This window comes from Chelonoidis abingdonii, chromosome 2 (assembly GCF_003597395.2).
Source record: "Chelonoidis abingdonii isolate Lonesome George chromosome 2, CheloAbing_2.0, whole genome shotgun sequence".
Taxonomy (NCBI): Eukaryota; Metazoa; Chordata; order Testudines; family Testudinidae; genus Chelonoidis; species Chelonoidis abingdonii.
In genome coordinates, this window is record NC_133770.1 from 100,610,840 (window position 1) to 100,629,224 (window position 18,385).

An 18,385-nucleotide genomic window follows, 5' to 3' on the forward strand; every position below is an offset into this window, starting at 1 on the left:
TCTGCTCCTAGGTCTCTTTTTATAATTATCTAAAAAAAATTAATCACTCGTCTTAATGCTCCTGGTTTAGACTTTTAATAAAAAGAAAAAATGAGAATCTACCCAAGCTCTAGAGAAAGCACTGTTCAAAGCCTCTGACTGATGTATGATCTTTAAAGTGCAGCTGTACTGGAGATGTTTATGTAATTGGAGATTTATTTTATGCTGTGCACCATTCTGACTTGTTTTGTATTATACTCATTTCAATCTCTTCATCACTGATGCCAATACTGCAAAATAGCATGAACATCTATTTGTTAAGAAGTTATTAGAAACATCCAAGGATTATAAATAAAGATGTATGCAATCTCCAAAGTTTTCACCCAGATCTGAACTGACCCCAAAGACCCCCCCCCCAGCTGATTATATAGAAAAAGGCAGTAGGGGGGGTATATATTCAGCTGAAGTCCCTATAGATTTACCACAATTCATCCTGTAGAATTTTTAAGCTAATTCTAATGCTGTTGGAGTCCACTGATTTCAACGGAAGCAGAATCCATCCATTGCTGAGTACTTTTGAAAATCGTGTCCTATATCACACATTGACATAAGTACTGTGGACAGCTCAAGCTCTAGGCTTTTTCTGCACCAGGCAGATCTTAAAAAATACGAATATATATAGCTAACCACAACCCGTCCCCTCCCCCAGCTACCTGCATTATAAGCAGTACCTGAAACATTCCTTAATTTCTCTTTCCCCAGCACCCATCGGGCTCAATCCTGCTATCATTGAACTCGTTGAAGATGAGATCTTTTCCAGTAGTGCAAGTGGAGAAGGTGATGAGAGAAGCACCATCAGCCCAGGGCGCACCAGCTGAGAGAGCTAATCCCCAACACTGCCAGCAGGAGGTGCTGCTCTGGTGAGTGAACTCCATGACAATGACAAATATATTGGTGTGAAATTTTAGGAAAAAACACTTGCTTTTGGATATCTCCTACCTTCAATGCTCCAATAACCCTCTAGTTTTTCTTCTAGTCCTGTGACATGGATTATTTCCCCTTCATTCTCTGTGTTCCTACACCCTTCCAGTTGGCTGTAAGAACTACATTCTGTCCTTGCAACACTCCAGTAACCATCTAGCTATTGCAAAGTTATGCAGTGATACCTATCCTACCTTAGAGTATCTCATTCTATGGCCACAGCCATTGCTGAATTTAAGATATTGGTCCACATTCACTAATCTGCCAAGATACACTTGGCACAGGAAGGGAAAGGTTGATTTCAGGGAATTAGCTATGCCTCCCTTATTCACTGGCTGCCCTGGCCTTGGCTAGGTTAAATAATTATGGCATCCATTCTAGCTGAGGAGATAATTTGCTAACTCCCAGATCCACAACTAGAAAGGCTGAGCAGATGACAGAGAGCGGTGTACCAGATCTACTCATCAACCTTGCTAACATTTGCTGTGATCTCAGTAGAGTTCACGACCTCTGTGGGCAGCCAAAAGCTTCATGCACCCGTAGCAGGCTCCAGAAAGACAGACTTAACGAGGTCCACAGACATCAGTTGTGTGATTTCAACAGCCCATCCCATGTCCCATCCAGCTAACTGTATTACATAGGCCCAACCATTCAACCTGTGCATCTGCTGAAGAGTGATGATGAAACACACTGGAAGTGATCTAAGATGACCATGGTGGGGTTTGCATTCTTTCCAATGCAAGGCAGCCTTAACGGTCTCATTATAGCCTTTGCTTCCATGTGCTGATGAGGGGAGAGGGGGCGAGGGGCATATACTACTATGGTTAGACTCTAGTTAAATCTCCTTTCAAGGTACTCTGTACTCCTGGAGCACTGCTGTTACACAGGTGAGTGTCCATGTCAATGTGTCAATGACAATATCCATGCTCTTGCTTGTCCACTGTGTAGCATAAGATCCAAAAGCTCAGCATCTAACTGATCACCATACTTGGGGTTGGGAAGGAATTTTCCCCTAGGTCAGATTTGTAGCCCAGTGGGTCAGCTTATCTCTATTATATTCACTGCTTTGTATTATATTCTGCTTTATTATATTCAGAGGTAATGAAAGAAACTTACAGGCTTGTATCCTGTAAGACATTGGCTTCAGCAGTTAGCATGAGACTTGAGGCCTACAAACTTTAGAATAGATAACTTTAGGTAACTCATAAGTTTTGGGGAACGGGAAGTAGAGTATCAGGGGGAATTTTGTCCATAATGACATCAGCCAACCATAGAACATGAACTGACAGTTTTGGGAGGTTTTGGATGGAACATCCAACCTCAAGAGTGCCATGGCAATGAATTGACGTATATGATAATAGGGTGAAATCCTAAATATACTAACCTATAGAAGAAGGACACCTTAACAGGAGGAAATACAGTAAGGGGAGGAAATACAAATAAGGAAGAGGGGAGAAACACCTATGGAATATGCATTAAACATGGTAATGTCAGCATAACATATTATAAAAGTGGCATCCAGGGCAGTAGGGGAGAGAGATGTAGCCCTTGGGAGGAACCAGAATGATGGCCATTGGTGAAGATGAGGAAGGTAACAGTGATGAGGAAGATAATGGTTAACATTTCCGGTTGTTCTGCAAGGGATGGCTTGAGTATGCATGTTCAGGTATACTTTCTGTATTATCTCTACATACCGTACTGAGTTAGTGTGTGTGACTTTGCTAAATTATTTATTTGTAAATATAAAAAAGTTCCTATAATGTGAGTGTTGCACTGTGCACATCGGGATTCCCAACTATATCATAACTTTAATAACACTGGGTCTGATGTTGGGACAAGAACCTGTCAACCCTCAAAGTGATAACTGGGAATTTATATTCATAATCTATAGCTCAGGCTACAGGTTGGCAGAGACTCTGGGTGGCAGGGGAGGTTGCCTTCATCTGCACCCTGGGGCACAGATCACTTTCTGGTTTGAACTAGAGTAAACAGAGGATTTTGTATCACTTTAAGTCTTTAAATCAAGATTTGAGGACTTCTGTAACTCAGCCAGAAGTTATGAGTCTATTACACGCGTGAGTAGGTGAGGTTCTATGGCCTGTGACATGCAGGAGTTCAGACTTAGATGATCATAATGGTCCCTTCTGGTTTTAACGTCTGTGAGCTGGAAGTTGAAGCTGGACAAATACAGATTAGAAATAAACTGGAAATTTCTAACCATGAAGGTAACTGACCACTGGAACAACTTACGTAAGGACATGGTGAATTCTCCATCAGCTGAAGTCTTTAAATAAAGATTGAGGTAGAGAATGTCTCTTTAAGATATACATATCCCAACAGAAATTATGAGTTGAGGCGTAATTTCTGCATAATGCAGGCCAAAGAACCTCATCCAGTAAAGTCAGGCTAGATGATCATAATGACCCTTAGTAGCCTTAAAAGCTATGGCTAACTACCAAGGGAAGCATGAGTCCAAAAATTATACAGATGGAAAAGTGAAAGAAAATGGGAGATAAAAGGGAGAGAGAGTTTGTAGTGTTCTTATAATGAATAATAAGAATGCCCAGTTATCGTTTGTATTACAGTAGCGCCCATGGGTGTCAACTGAGATCAGGGAACCTTTGTGCTAGGTGCGGTACAAAAACACAGTAATAGATTGCAAACTCTTCTGCTTACTATCTAAATAACCAAGACAGAAACATACTGGGATTGGTTTTAGTCCCATTGTAAAATGTCAAACTGAGCCACATCTGGGTTCAGTTCGCAGTTCTCTTGAGTCTCAGTCCAGTGTCCTTCCTCTCTTCGTTCCTTACTTGTTTTCTTTTGTCTTGTGAGAATACTGGATTTGGAGTCTCTCTCATAATTCCAATGAGCTCTGTCCTCGTTATCGCCTGGCATCAGTTAAATAACAGCTAAACTAAAGGGAAAGAGCTAAGTGGGACTAAGAACCCTGGCTGAATATGGAATGGAACTGTCCTTGCTGTCAGATTTTCACAAACCAACCATGAATTTATAAATAGGGTCTTGGCATTTGATGAGAGCAGTAGCAGAAAGATGTACTTTGCCCTAGTTCTGTCTGAACAGCTGCACAGGTTATGTAATTAAGCTAAATTGTCCTGCTCAGTTACCATTTCCTTTCCTTCTCAAAAGGCAGAAGTCTAGATTTCTGTCAGAGTATGGTTGGTAATGAGAATTAACTAGAGGGTGGCACGTTTAACATATCCTCTCCTGCAGAGTATGACAATAAAAGAAGTGATAATAGGTCATTTCAGTGGAAAAAACAAATCAAAAATATCGTTTATTTTTATTTTATATTGGTATTTATATAGTTCTTCTTGAGCACTTTAGCAGGGGAGGGGAGCAATTATAAATAAAGTATTTAATTATTTATTATAAGTTGGGCTTTAGCACTGCCTATTATGAAGCGTCAGGCAACCTTATTATATGTGTCTGCTTTAGAAGCTGTTTGGGCAGAAATTTTCCACGACAGATTTCTGGAAAACTTCAGCCAAAATGGTTCAACTGTTTCTGAGAGGAGGTTTGAGAAAATAGGTTGTTTTGTCCATATTAAAACATTCTGGTGACTTTTCCTTTGAAAAGCTTTGGTGCCCCCATGCTTTGCAGTAGGGACTTGAAATCCAGCAGGTGCTGTCCTTTGTATCACAAGTGTGTTTTTTTTTCTATCAGAGGCGGTGTGGTCTAGTGAATAGGGTATTAGACTGGGTTTCAGGAGTCCTGGGTTCTAATCCCAACTCTGCAACTGAGTGGCTGCATGTCCTGGGTCATTTCACCTCTCTCTATTGTGGGGGGGAGGGATAGCTCAGTAGTTTGAGCATTGGCCTGCTAAACCCAGGGTTGTGAGTTCAATCCTTGAGGGGGCCATTTAGGGATCTGGGCCAAAAATCTGTCTGGGGATTAGCCCTGCTTTGAGCAGGGGGTTGGACAAGATGGCCTCCAGAGGTCCCTTCCAACACTGATATTCTATGAAATCCACCCAAGTACAAGTAGAAGCCAGTTGACTGGGTGGGAGAGAACACTGAGATCAGATGAGGAGCTTGGAGGAAGAAAGACTGGAACTGGCTAGACCAAAGACTTGAGCCAGGAAGGGAGGTGACAGGACATGTTGCTGGGAAGTAGGAAACTAATATTAGGCTAGGACCCCAGGGAGGGAGACTGGGATTGGGAGCTAGGTGGGATGGAGGAGAGAGACATTTCAGATGAGGAGCTGAGTAGGGAAAATTTGAACTGGCTGGGCAAGGAAACTAGGAGTCATCCAGAGGGGTGACTAGAGTTTGCTGGGCAAGGAGATTGGGATTGATATGAGAAGCTTGAGGAGTGAAGGAGACCAGGACTGGATAGGGGAGCAGAATGAGACTGGGACAAGAAACCAGGGGAGGAGAAGAGACTGGATTATGGCAAGGACAGGTTGGAGGGGACTGGACAGAAGAGGTCACACTTAGGAATGATCAGAAGAGTCTCTGCCCACTAGAGACCATTCCCCTCTGGGATCTGGAATGGAACTGAGTATTCCTGAGCCTCACTGTTCCTCCGCTATCAGCAAATATGTGTGACACCCGCTGGCAAAATGTCCCATGCCCTTCTTTTGGCTGGTCTACATAGAGAATAACTGACTACTGCTATCAGTTACTCTGACAGCAAAGGTTTCAACCCTGCTGATGAACCATGTGGGTAACAGTATGATGCCACATGATAGATTTTTTGTTGTTTTTTTTCAGGTTGTTCTCTTGAAAACCTAGGGAAGTGTGTATGTGTACGTGGGAGAGAGAGCAATACACACACTCACACTTTGTTAAAACATTATTGAAGTTGAAAAAAGAAGCATTCAAAAGTTAGGAAATGCCAGAACTAAGGTTGCTTGTGTAACTTGGCCAATGTGTGTGTGCACGTGCTTTATGATACAATGTCTAATTTATTTATCACATACTAAGTTTTCCACAGGAGCCAGGCCTCATTTAATGCGCAGGCTGGACCTACTTTGGTATGAATCAGAGTTGTGTGGTAACAAAGGTTGTCATCTGCAGAATCTTTGCTTCATTTTTTGCAGAATTTAGAAGATATGTAACGAATGAGGCAGGGGATTGTGGGAAGAGAAAGGATGGTTTCATGGTTAAAGCAGTTGAATGCTGCCTTGGAGAACTGGATTCTCTCCTTGCCTCTGCCACAGAGTCCCTATACAATGCTAGGCAAATTACTTAAACAAAACTTTTTCACAGGTGGTCACTAATTGCATGTTCCTCATTTTCTGGGTGCTTGATTTGATACCCTGGGGTCTGATTCAAAGAAGTGCCGATTGCAGTCTCAGTTGTAACTGAAGTCAGTGGGAGCTGTGCTATGAACAGATGAAGTACTGCATAATGCTAAGTGTGCTGAAAAATCAGGTCTTAGGTGTCTCAGATCAAGCACCCAAAATTAGTTGATACTTTTGACATTAATCTTGCTGTGCCTCAGGTTCCTATCTGTAAAATGGGGATAATACCACCTCCTAACATCCCAGGGGTGTTCTGAATATATATTTAATTCAAGTTTGTGAAGCACTCAGATACTATAGTGATGAGCACCATAGGAAAGGCCATAAGGAAACTAATAATTCTGTATTTGGAGCAGAGGTCGAATAATGTGCCAAGGCTATGACCTGCTAAGCCTAGAGGTGCCAGGGCTAAGCCCCGTCACAAACTAAGCACTGCTGGCAAGCTAGCTCATGGCAGCTTCCAGCCTCACTGGAGCAACAGCCTCAGGACTGCTTCCCAGACCACTTGATTCAAGATCCCTCCACAGGAGCTAGCTCTGCTCCAGTGTGGCTTTTCCTTCCCACGGCTCAGCCTGTCTTAGCCTTTCCACCTCCAGCTACCTACCAGCAGCCCTTCATAGGCCCTGGTGTAGCATAAAGACCTCTTTAATTAGCTGGATTTGACCTCGTCCAGGGACACTGGGGTTAGTATATCCACAAGGAATAGCTACCCTGTGACATGGTCTTTCATATGGCGGGAAGGGGGAGAAGTTGAGGGCTGGATGGCCTAAAGATACCTGCGCTTAGGCATAGGGTACAGGATGGAGCTAACCTCTTCATCTTCCAGCAGGCTCTGGGGATATAAATTAGTCAGATACTTTCCTTCCTGCATAACATCACCTGTTGATGTTTTGTTTGCTTTGATTTAGCTGCAAAGACCCTGGTAATCTTACACATTTTGGTTGGTTTGGATCAAGTATCCCAGTAACACTCATGTCTGTTTTGATTAGTTGCCTGTTGAATCCTTATGGAAAGATATTGTGGGTAATGTTTAATTTTCTTCTACTTTCCCCTTCCTCTTATTCCCATGGTTACTGTTTGATTAAGCTTTCATCAGAGAATATTCAGAAGAGATGATATTGCTAGTCAAATTATGACTGCATTTAACCCAATTTGGGGTGGACCCTATTGATGAGGGTAGATCAATTCATACTGACTTTAAGGCCTAATTCTTCAGGCCTCATTCAGGTACAACTCCAAATTGAAGTACATTTTAGAAGCATAAAGTAAAGTTTTAAAGTGTTAGGATTGCAAGATCTGGCACTTTATTTTCTTGCAAATGTCTTTGATGTAAGCATATGATACCTTGGGTTTTTTTGTAAACGTGATGGAAAAATTTTGTTAATTTTGCTAATGCAGATGATGGAAAAAGGAGACTGTAATCTGGTTTGACATTTTTGAATAGTTGGAAAAAATGTTTAATTACATTTGTGAAACAAGGGAAATTGGCAACAATGCAAAAATGAAAGGAAAAAGTTCAGTTAAGTGCTGCTATTGTGAAAAAATTGGCAACAAAAGCAAGGATTGTTATACATTTAAGGCAAGACAGGACAAAGTCACAAATGCCTAGTGAAAGTCTGACACCCAGTTCAGAAAACATGAGGGACAACGGCACCAAACTGAAGGGCAAGGCTGAGAGGTAAAAGCAGCAGCTCCACATCTTTTTTTTGTTCTGGGCAGTTATACAACGATAATGGGAGTTTGGCTATTGAATGTGTAATAAGAGCTGTGAAATGCTCAAAAATTGTGAACCAGACAAGGTAAACTACTAGGGAGGGAGAGGATCCAAAACTGAACCATGTACCTAATCTCAAAGGGGGAAAGTGAATGGGAATGCACACCCATCCAAAAATTGGGTTTGAAAATTGGATTTATAGAGCTTGAGCAAGAAGCCTGGATAGCCATGATAGAGGATTTCATTATGGCTAATTACTGTGTAATAAATGTCAGGAAAGATGCCTTGCAATTCAGTCTCTGGAGATTCATTTAAAGATGTGCCGTCAGTGAAACAAGTGGTTTTTAGGCAATTGGTTTGCAGTGAGCAAGTTGTCCTACCTTCAGGGGCAGCAAGCGTTAACAGCTAGATGCTCTGGTAGCTTTCCAGCAAGAGAAATATGGGGAATGGTTGAGACCTGTTTTGAGCTCCAGGATCTCATGGGAATTTTATCTGACAAAGTTCTTGTGGATCCGAAGCAGGAATGGATCTCTGTTCATGTTTCTGACAATCAGGAGATAGTAAAAAGGGAACCACAGCTGCAAAATGTTGGACCAGTCATTCTCGTAAATTCTAGTGAAGGTGAGCTTCCAGAGTTTCTATTAGTTGTTCCAGCACAATATGATGCATTTAAATGAAGAGCAACAGAATGGTTTAAGAGACTTTCTGGTTAGACTCATTTGTTCTTCTAGTCCAACAAAAATATAGATTATGTAGCACTGGTCCAGCCCAAGATTACTAATGGGGAAACCAGCCCATTACCAGCTGCAAAGAGGGAAGAAGCTTTCCAGACTATCAAGGAAATGTATCAGGAAGGCTTAACTGAGCCTCCAACCAGTCTGTGGGCTTCATTCAGAGTTCTGGTTAAAAAAAAAAAGATGGTGGCACCAGATTCTGTCTGGGCTATAAAAAAGTAAATGAAGATACTTTAAAGGATTCCTGTCCATTATTTAGAACAGATGATACTCTGTATGCTGTAGCAGGTTCAATGTTTTTTTCAACACTGGGCCTTTAAAAGTGGATATTTGTAAGTGGAAGTGGATCCGAAAGACAAGCAAAAGACTGCTTACCTAGCAAAACCGGACTTGTGCAACTTAGAATGATAGCTCTTGGCTTGGTTAATGCACCTGCCAAATTTGAGAAGCTTATGAAGAGAGTACTGCAGCCTCTCTCACCCTGCTTGTAATACCTGGATGATACCCTGGTGCATGCTAAAACCTTTGAGTAGGAACTGATACATTGACAAATGGTCTGTGATAAGTTAAAGGCTGAGTCTGAAATTGAAACCAATGTTGTTGGTTGAAACTCAAAAAAATAGAGTTGTTTCAAAAAGAGGTAACCTTCCTAGGGCACATGATCAGGAGAAGGGGACTTCTATTGACAATAAAAAATGAGGCAGTGCAAAAATGTTCAGAAAGTCTCAGATGTGCAGGGTTTTAGAGGGCTCCACTCCTACTACAGAAGGTTTCCTTGTAGATTTACAAATATTGTGAAACCATTGTATAGGTGGGGTGATGAAAGAAAACCATTTCAGTGGTGAGCAGAGTGGGATTTAGTATTTTCAGAATTGATAAGGCTATTGTAACTGCTCCTACTTAGCCTACCCATGTTTCAAAACCTCTTTCATTATTAGACACAGATTAGGGAAAATATTGTGTTTACAGATTACAGGAAGTGTTGATACAAGAGCATAAGGACCATCTGAGATGGTACCAGAATTTCAACTTGGCTGCCCCTAGAAACAGCATGTAGCTGTCGAAGTTGAGGCTGGAAGATTTTGTGACAATAACAAAATCCCCATTGGAACACAATTGGTGAAGTCCATCGCAACAGGCAGACTCCACAGAAACAATGGACAAGTGGATACTCTGCAGGAATCCATTGAAATCATCTCTTCTCCATTGGTTGAAAGGATAACAGACAAGGAGGGAAAAGTTCCAAGGAAATTTGGAAGGGAGCAAAATTGATTTGGGATGGTGACATTGTCCTGAAAAACATGATGTAAATAAGAAATTTAAAAATATACAAGCTTAAAGGAGCTGTGAGTGTGACCTAGAGAGGAAGGTGAGACAGAGATTTTTTGGCTCAGAGCTCACTATAGAGGCAGATGTGTGGATTTCTGAGCAAGGAACTGCCTACTGTTGCTTCTTTCTACTGTTTGGGGAAAGAAGACTTTGTGTACATTTTTTAATAAATGAACAAAATTACACTAAGAATATATATCCAATTTGTATAATCTTTCTCATACTAATGGAAACCACCCTGCAGGGCTCTGTATTTTGGCTAACTGCTTGGGCCAAAAGGGCAACAGTAGTTTGGATTTGTATCTGCTGGACGGCTGTCTGTTTCTAAAAATGGCTTTATAGAGTCATAGATTCCAAGGCCAGAAGGGACCATTGTGATCATCTAGTCTGACTTCTTCTATAATGTAGGCCATAGATCTTCCCTAAAATAATTCCTAGAGCATCTCTCTTTAGAAAAACTTGCAATCTTGATTTTAAAAATTGCTAGTGATGGAGAATCCAACATGACCCTAGAAAATTGTTCCAATGGTTAACCATCACTGTTAGAAATGTATGCCTTATTTCCAGTCTCTACTTGTCTAGCTTCAACTTCCAGCCATTGTTATACCTTTCTCTGCTGGATTCAAGATCATTTGTCCCAGATTAAGATTAAAAGAGGTACATGCTTCAGGGCATAAAATGTTTAGCAGCTGGGTCAGGAAGGAATTTTCTATATGGTATAATATTCCACTAAGGGGGTTTTTAAACCTCCCCATGAAGCATCCGGCATTCAGTGACAAGATTAGCACTCCTTATGGAGGGCTTCATGAAGATAATATAATGGGAAATTAAAACACTTTGAGGGTGAGCTAGTTGCCCCAAACTCACTTCCAATGACCCTGTTGAACACACAATGATCACACTCACCGTCCCACATTGCTATCCTGTACCCATTTCCTGTAGACAGATATTTGTCTTAATCCTTTCTTCATGTCCACAAACCTCCTTCAGCCTGTTTTATTTTTGTTGCTTGTCTGCAACCCAGAAGAGTTTGATTGTTTCTCCTGCTGTAACTGAAAAAAGTAAAGCAGAGGTAGGCAATCTATGGCATGAGTGCCGAAGGTGGCACGTGAGCTGATTTTCAGTGGTGCTCATACTGCCTGGGTCCTGGCCACCAGTCCGGGGGCTCTGCATTTTAATTTAATTTTAAATGAAGCTTCTTAAACATTTTAAAAACCTTATTTACTTTACATATGACAATAGTTTAGTTCTATATTATAGACTTATAGAAAGAGACCTTCTACAAACATTAAAATGTATTACCGGCAAGCGAAACCTTAAATTAGAATGAATAAATGAAGACTCGGCACACCACTTCTGAAAGGTTGCCAATCCCTGGAGTAAAGTGTTCTGGGACACATAACCATTGCTGCTCTGCAGGGGCAGATTTACCATTAAACACACAGTGCCCTGGTATGGGGCCCCCCAACAACAGGGGCCCTAGGGATGGGCACTCAGGCAGCTCAGCACCAGCGCACCCCCTGCAGGGGGGGCTGATCCATGGGAGGGGGCTGTGGGGGGAGAAACTGTTAAGGAGCAGGAGACCAGGGAGGGAGGCTCACCTGCAGCTTCAGGGGAGCAGGCAGGAGGTGCAGGTGGTGGGAGCGCCGTGAGCACAGGCCAGAGGACTCAGGAGGAGCACCAGGCGGCTGCGCAGCCAGCTGGAAAGACGTGGCACTTTGAAGGGGAAACCGTCGCTTCTCTCTGGCTGCATGGCTGCCCCTGCTCCTCCTGAGTCCTCCAGCCTGTGCTCACAGGGCTGGATTCAGAAAGGGGGTGGGGCTTTAAGGGCTGCAGCCCCGGGCTCCAGGGCCCATTTAGCCCTGGGCTGCAGCGCCTAAAGCCCTTGCATTCCGGCCCTGCGTGGCAGGAGGAGGCAACTCTGAGAATCGTGGCCAATTGTAGCTGCAGGGGGTGGTGCCTGCGGGACAAGCACAGGGCTGCAAGGGGCCACCTGAACTCCCTGCACCTGCATCCCCTGCACCAAATGGGAGCTGCCCCAGGGAAGTGCTCCTCACCCCAGCCCTGAGCCCCCTCCCACATCCTAACTCCTGGTCAGACCCCCATCCCCAGCCTGTTCCCAACTCTCTCCCAGCCCCTACACCCGCAACCCCAAGCCCCCTCCCACACCCTAACACCCTCCCAGCCCCTACACCCTCCAAGCCTGAGCCCCTTCCCACACCCTGTACCCAAACCCTGAGACCCCTCCTGCACCATTTCTCCTACCCAGACTCTCCATTCCCAGACCACTCCCGCACCCTAATTCCCTCCTAGACCCTGCACCCCCAGTTCTGAGCTCCAGGATGAGAATGCAGAAAATAAATGAAAAAAAGGCGGGGGAGATAAGAGAGAATGCTCCCCCTGCGGGGGGCCAGGCAGGGAGCAAAAATGAAACTGAGCACAGGGCCCCACTGACTCTAAATCTGCCACTGCTGCTCTGTCTGCAGCAGTGCTAATCCGCTCCTGACTGGGATTCTGTCTTGGCCTCCTCAGCCAGAAGTAAGTGTGTGCGGAAACGAGGGAGGAAATGTTGTAAATACAAATTACTGGCTGTGTGTCCTTTATTTAAAAATGGAGGAACTTCCTTTCTATTATCACCCCAAATGGAAAATGATTCTGGACAAAATTTTGTTAGACTCTAGTATAATTTATGTAAACTTACATGAAATAATTATTTCACAAAAGTGAAAGGTCAATTTACAACTTTACTAAAACAGAAACTATAGAAATGAACATAATTCAACTGATATTTGATTTCATTTTAAAATCAAGATTTTAAGAACATTGCAATGTGTAATAAGTTTCCCAGTTACTTGAAGGCCATATTCCTCAATGTCCTATAATTTGGTGCATAATGTTCTTCAGATAACTGTATGAAGGTCAAAAAATCTTAGCATCCTGGTCAGCAAAGCAAATAATAAAAGATCAGTTACATTTTATTCCAGCAAACTGAGTTATTGTATTTGAACTAGTAGGGGGTGAAGTGGTATTGAGTGAACAAGCATGATTCTCTGAAGTCAGTCTTGGGAGAATCAAAGAGTAAAAAGCATGTCCTGAACTGTAAGGAATAATGAGACTTATCTAAAACCCACTGAAATAAACAGACCCATCAACTTCCAATGTGAGTAAAGTACTTCTCCTCTCCCCAAAGTGGTTTCTCTCCTTCCTAATGCAATTTTATACAATCTTTTCCATTGAGGCTGCTGTCCTTTTATACACTAGAGTTTTTCATACGTCTTCACTCCTGTACTACCTAACACTTTATTTTCTTGACTTGACAGGATGGCTTTGTGTGTGGTTTCATAAAGTAAATTTACCTTATTAAACATAAAGGCCACCAGACTAAATTAGAGCCACATGGTCTAGTTATCTGAATATTCACTGTAGCATGCTGTTTGATTGATTCTATGTGTAAGGATGTTTGGGTGAATGAGCAGTTCTTAGAGCAACTCCATTTACTCCCTTATAATTCTGGGTCTGAGAGTTCCCCCTTATCCAACTCTTTGGTCAGCTGAGGACCAAAAAAGTCTAAATGACAAGTTATTTCAATTAGAGATGTGATAACTCCATTTTTTTATTTATTGGATACCAAACAAAAGGCCTTAAATACTATTGAATACAAATCCAGGTATTAAGGAAGCAATGCCATTTGACAATAAACATCTGATTTACAAAGCTTACTTTGATCTACCTTATTATATATGTAGTTTCTATCCAGTGCCACTGGAAGAGGCTAAAGGGATAAGAGCATCTCAAAAGGACTCTAAAAGCTCCTTAACTATAGAACTATCCCTGCACACTTTATGCAGACAGAACTGCCTCTGCCATCAGCGAGTTTAGCCTGAGGAAAGACTGCAGGATGACTCCACTCTCTGTTCAGGAGTTACTTCACTCAACACTGACATGTAGTCATGTACTGGTTGGAACCCAATAGCTGTTTAACAGTGCACAGCACCACAATGCAACAGTTTAGAACAGGAAATATAGCATCCTATCCAATCAAAACTGTAGTGAGAATTTGTGTATGATATTTGTCTGTACTCTACATGCCCAAAGACCTTGTCAGTGCCTAAGAAATGCTACATTGCTTATTTCAGCAGGTTACTGTTTTAGAACATTCCTACATATGGATTTACACAGTGAGGTGAAGAAATAACCTACATCTTACTAGTCAGTGAATGGATATTCATCCTGCAGGCTCTGAGGGAGATGTCATAGTTATTCTGGTTAATGATGCTCATTTTTAAAGGTGCTCAAAACTGCTCTTTTCACAATCGACCCCAAAAGGCTTTTAAAAAGCCATTACAATCAACCAAATAAAACATCATTCTAACGCTCAGTGAACAATTCCTTGTTTTACAACCCCGACCTGTATTAGAGATGTAACTTCTGTGGTGACATGAGTTATATTTCCCCTGTCCATTTCTGAGGGATAGCCAGTATTTATTTTTCAGTCCAATGACAGCTTGGTTCTCTTTCTTCTCTCTTTACAACAGGGGAAGATGGAGTTTGCTGGTGGTCACTAGCTAATAAACATGTGGCCTGTAATTCCTGGCAAATAGATGCTGTATTTAATGAGCTCTCATTTCTCAAACTGAACGATCCAGCTGAGATAGGAGGGAGCCTTAGACTGTTAGGGAGTGAGAGATTCACAATAGTAAAAACACCAGCAAATTAATACTACTATGAATGATGAAGAAAAGGCCCAGTTAAGCAGCGTGCTTGATTTCTTTCTTTTTTTGTTTAATAGCAGACCTCTAACGTCAGATTCTCCTCTTGCACCAGTTTTACAGTGGTATAACACCATTGATTTCATTGGATTAATTCTGATTTACTTGGATGAAAGGAAAATCAAGCCCCCAGAGTGTAATTGATGATCTGGAAGGTCTTTCCAATCTCTGGTTACAGGATGAATTCACAGCCCAGACAAGAAAGCAAGCTGATATAATGTGAAACAAACTGTTCTGGGGATTTTTTGCCGAGAGGGTTTGTCTTATCAGGCCTCAGGAGAATAACTTTACATTTCCATTATACCATCATGTGCTTGAGGTTACATTCTCTAGTCACTTCCACTGGAATGCTAGGACAGCTCTCTTGGGTTGGTGGGATCATACATCACATTGGTTTTCATTCCATCATATTTTCAGTTCTTAGACTCACCCCACAGCCCCTTTTCCTCCTCTTTCCCAAAGAATTTTCTACCAGAGAGAAGGACTTTAAAATGTTTTTAATCAAGCTACTGCTGTACATAATGAATCTGTACCTGGCAACATCAGAGGAGTAGACAGATTATGGCAGGACATGCTTTCGCTTTTTGTAGTTTTCTGTATCTGCAGAACACGAACTTTTGCTCTTAAGGAATTTTTGGCATTATATTTGTTTTATATATAAAATGATGTCTTTGGCACTGCTTCCATATCAATTGAGAAATATACACTATATAACAGATAGTTTGTGCTCACTAGGCTTTGTTCTACTGTACCTTCCACTTCAAAGTCTCACTCCCCTCCTACTCCCTCTTCCTTCCTAATAATGCAAGGCTCTCATGATGAACTCCCCACTCATTTTCTGCTTCCACTTCACTTCCCCTAAAACCATCTGCCCACTGCTAGAATCATTCATCTGTTCTTGAATCCGCAGTCATAGTTTAGGACAACAGTGCCTGTATTTCCCCTCAGGTGTCCAGCAAGTGGTCCTACTCTCAGGTTTGCAGCATCTCGGCCATTGTCTTCCTTGGTAGAGACCTGCATCTCTTTTGATTCTGACTGGGACTTTTCCAGGCTGTGCAGTTCCCTGCCTGTACTGTGTTATTTCCACCACAGACACGTGCCCAAGGACATTTGCTTGCTTTCTCTTCAGAGATGGTTAACAGGCGTAATTGTTATAATTATAAGGTATCACATGGCACTTCTTATGCAAAACTACTTTATTCTTAAGGAGAAAAACTATTAAAAACACTAAAAGAACCTACATGCTTGCTAACAAGCTTACCGAAGTTTGCCCTTAGATGGATTCTGGCAGAAGCAGTCCTTCAACTCCCCACCCAAGGCATTTCCTTGTGGTTACAAGTTCATAACTGCTTCAGCTCACAACAAGCACACAGTTGTATGGGACCTCAGTAGGTCCAGTCCTTCCAAACCTACCCTACAGATTGAGGCCCTCCATGGACCAGAAGTCATGTCTGCTTGCCGGATCAGGAAGAAGGTCCTCAGCCAGTTTAAAACCAGGTTATTTACTCAAAACACCCTTTCTTTGTTGGTGTCTGGAGAATCCAGTTTGAACTAATATATGCATACCTCTGCAGTGGGTGGTCTCAAAGGGTTGATAATGGAGGAAGTGTATTAACATCACCACCTCTACTAGGGAAGGGATGTACAATGCCACTATAATGTATACACAGTTGCATTTTTAATACAATGTATCCCAAAGGTAATAGCCCTAATTGAAAACATTCAGTGAAGTCATAATCTTTAATTCCATAAGAGTTGTTCAGAGTATTACAGGATATAGTCAGTCTGTCACACCTTCCCACAGCTGAACTTCACCCCTTTCCTGATGCCAACTCTCCCGCTGACCGACATCCAAATGACCTTCTCTCAATCCTGTCCACTGGTAAGTCCCCATTCCCTCATTAAGGCTGTGTCTCGTTTTGAGAGATCTCCAGACAATCATTCTCATTGGTAGGCCCTCCCCTCTCTTGGTGAAGTTTGTCGCTTTCTGATAGATTTTTGATTCTCTCCTTGAAGTTATCTTTCATACTAATTCCCTTCTAGGTCCTGATTCTCCACAGCCTTGCACTTGTGCACTCATTTACAACAGGTCAAAGTCAGTGCATAACGTTACCATTCTGATTTGGAAGCATTTTACCTGACAACATAAGGAGCAAGGCAGTGGAAAATCAGTCCCCTAGCAATACCATGATTACAGCTAGTCCCTGATCCTCCCAAAATCCTTCCACCATGCAAATACTTGACCCTGCAACTGGGACTGCAAACAATGAGCCTCTATTTACAAAGAGCCCATCTTTGTAAACAGCTTGGAGATCTCTGGGTCTATAAATGGTATGTTTTGGTATATTTACTATTTGAGAGAATAAACTTCATCTTGAATTGAGAAAAATGAACATAATAGCATCTGATAATAATATGAATATTTGGGTTGTATTGTACAGCATGTTTAATCAGAATGCTTCATCATTCTATATGTTGAATAATGTTAATACTATACTTACTGCTCCTTAAAATATTGTTTGCTCTATTTATTTAAGATGATGGCCAAGCAACCAACACTGCTAAGAGACTGAAAGGCACAGTGAGTATGCAGCACTATGAAGAGTTAGCACAGCCAATATGTTCTTCAGGAACATCCAAGAGGTTTGCCAATTAACACGTAATCTTTCAACCTTAATTTCATTGCAAATAGATTGGGTATGTCCTATTTTCTTGAGAATTCCACCCAAGTTGCTCACCCATATACCTGTATGGCAATTTATGTTAATTGTGACTCTGTTGTAGGACAATATAGCCTCTTTCTGGAAAGATCAGAATTGGAAAATGTAGTTAACTGAAACAAAATTACCTCTAAGTGATTTTATTTAATTTCAGTAATTATAACAAACTGTGGGTGTCCCAATCTTCTATTGTTCCCTGCAATTTTAATAAAGAGGCTGGCATTGTATGAAAAAATTAATATTTGCACACACTTGCTAAAATAGATGCAGGAGAAATGTATTTTTGCTGATTGGTGCAACTGGGCTCAATAGTATATTTTCGTATCAAAATTAAATTGTATAGGATCTAAATAGTGACATTTCAATTTCACACTGGACTAACATGTGGGTCAATTCACCAAACCTCCATGTACTGTGTTTCAGGTATAAGTGTAAGTGTTAAAGACTGCTTAAAGATGTAGAACAGCTTGCTTTGGGGTGGCATTTTCCTAACCATGGGAGTAAGTGAGAAGCACAAGTACCATTGAAAGTCAATCATACTGTTAGTTATTAGCCAGTTATAGTGATCAAGATAAGAATTTAGGCCCTGATCCTGCAAATGGCTGGGACTACTGTTGTGTGTGAAGCTGTTCATATCTGGAAGTATCTGCAGAATCCAGGCTGTAGGTAAAAAGGGAGTGTGGGGGTGGGGAGAGAAAGAGTTCCACAACCTAGGATTGAACAATGGGACTTTTACCATATCTCTTTAGCCTAATACACTCCCATCCAAGCTATTTCAGCAAGCGTCTTGTACATGTTTTAAAGATGAGAAGCTGCTTACATTTCTTTTGTTATAATCAACATTACCCAAAGAAGAGTTACATTTACATCTTTCTGAAACAAAAGCTTAA

The 18,385-nt window shown here is 41.7% G+C and overlaps 2 protein-coding genes across 4 annotated transcripts in view; one reads left to right on the top strand and one right to left on the bottom strand.

Moving 5' to 3' along the window:
• VOPP1 (VOPP1 WW domain binding protein) overlaps positions 1-18,385 on the top strand; it is a 201,796-nt gene that overhangs the window by 85,205 nt on the left and 98,206 nt on the right. The window contains exon 1 of one of the 3 annotated variants that reach the window (XM_032793477.2): positions 798-899. The exons of the other annotated variants lie outside the window; for them this stretch is intronic. The gene's annotated coding sequence lies outside the window, so the exon portion shown is untranslated. Of the gene's footprint in view, positions 1-797; positions 900-18,385 lie in introns of those variants that run through there. 3 annotated transcript variants of the gene reach the window in all.
• The window catches only part of EGFR (epidermal growth factor receptor), a 516,130-nt gene that overhangs the window by 21,685 nt on the left and 476,060 nt on the right, over positions 1-18,385 (bottom strand). The window lies entirely within an intron of this gene.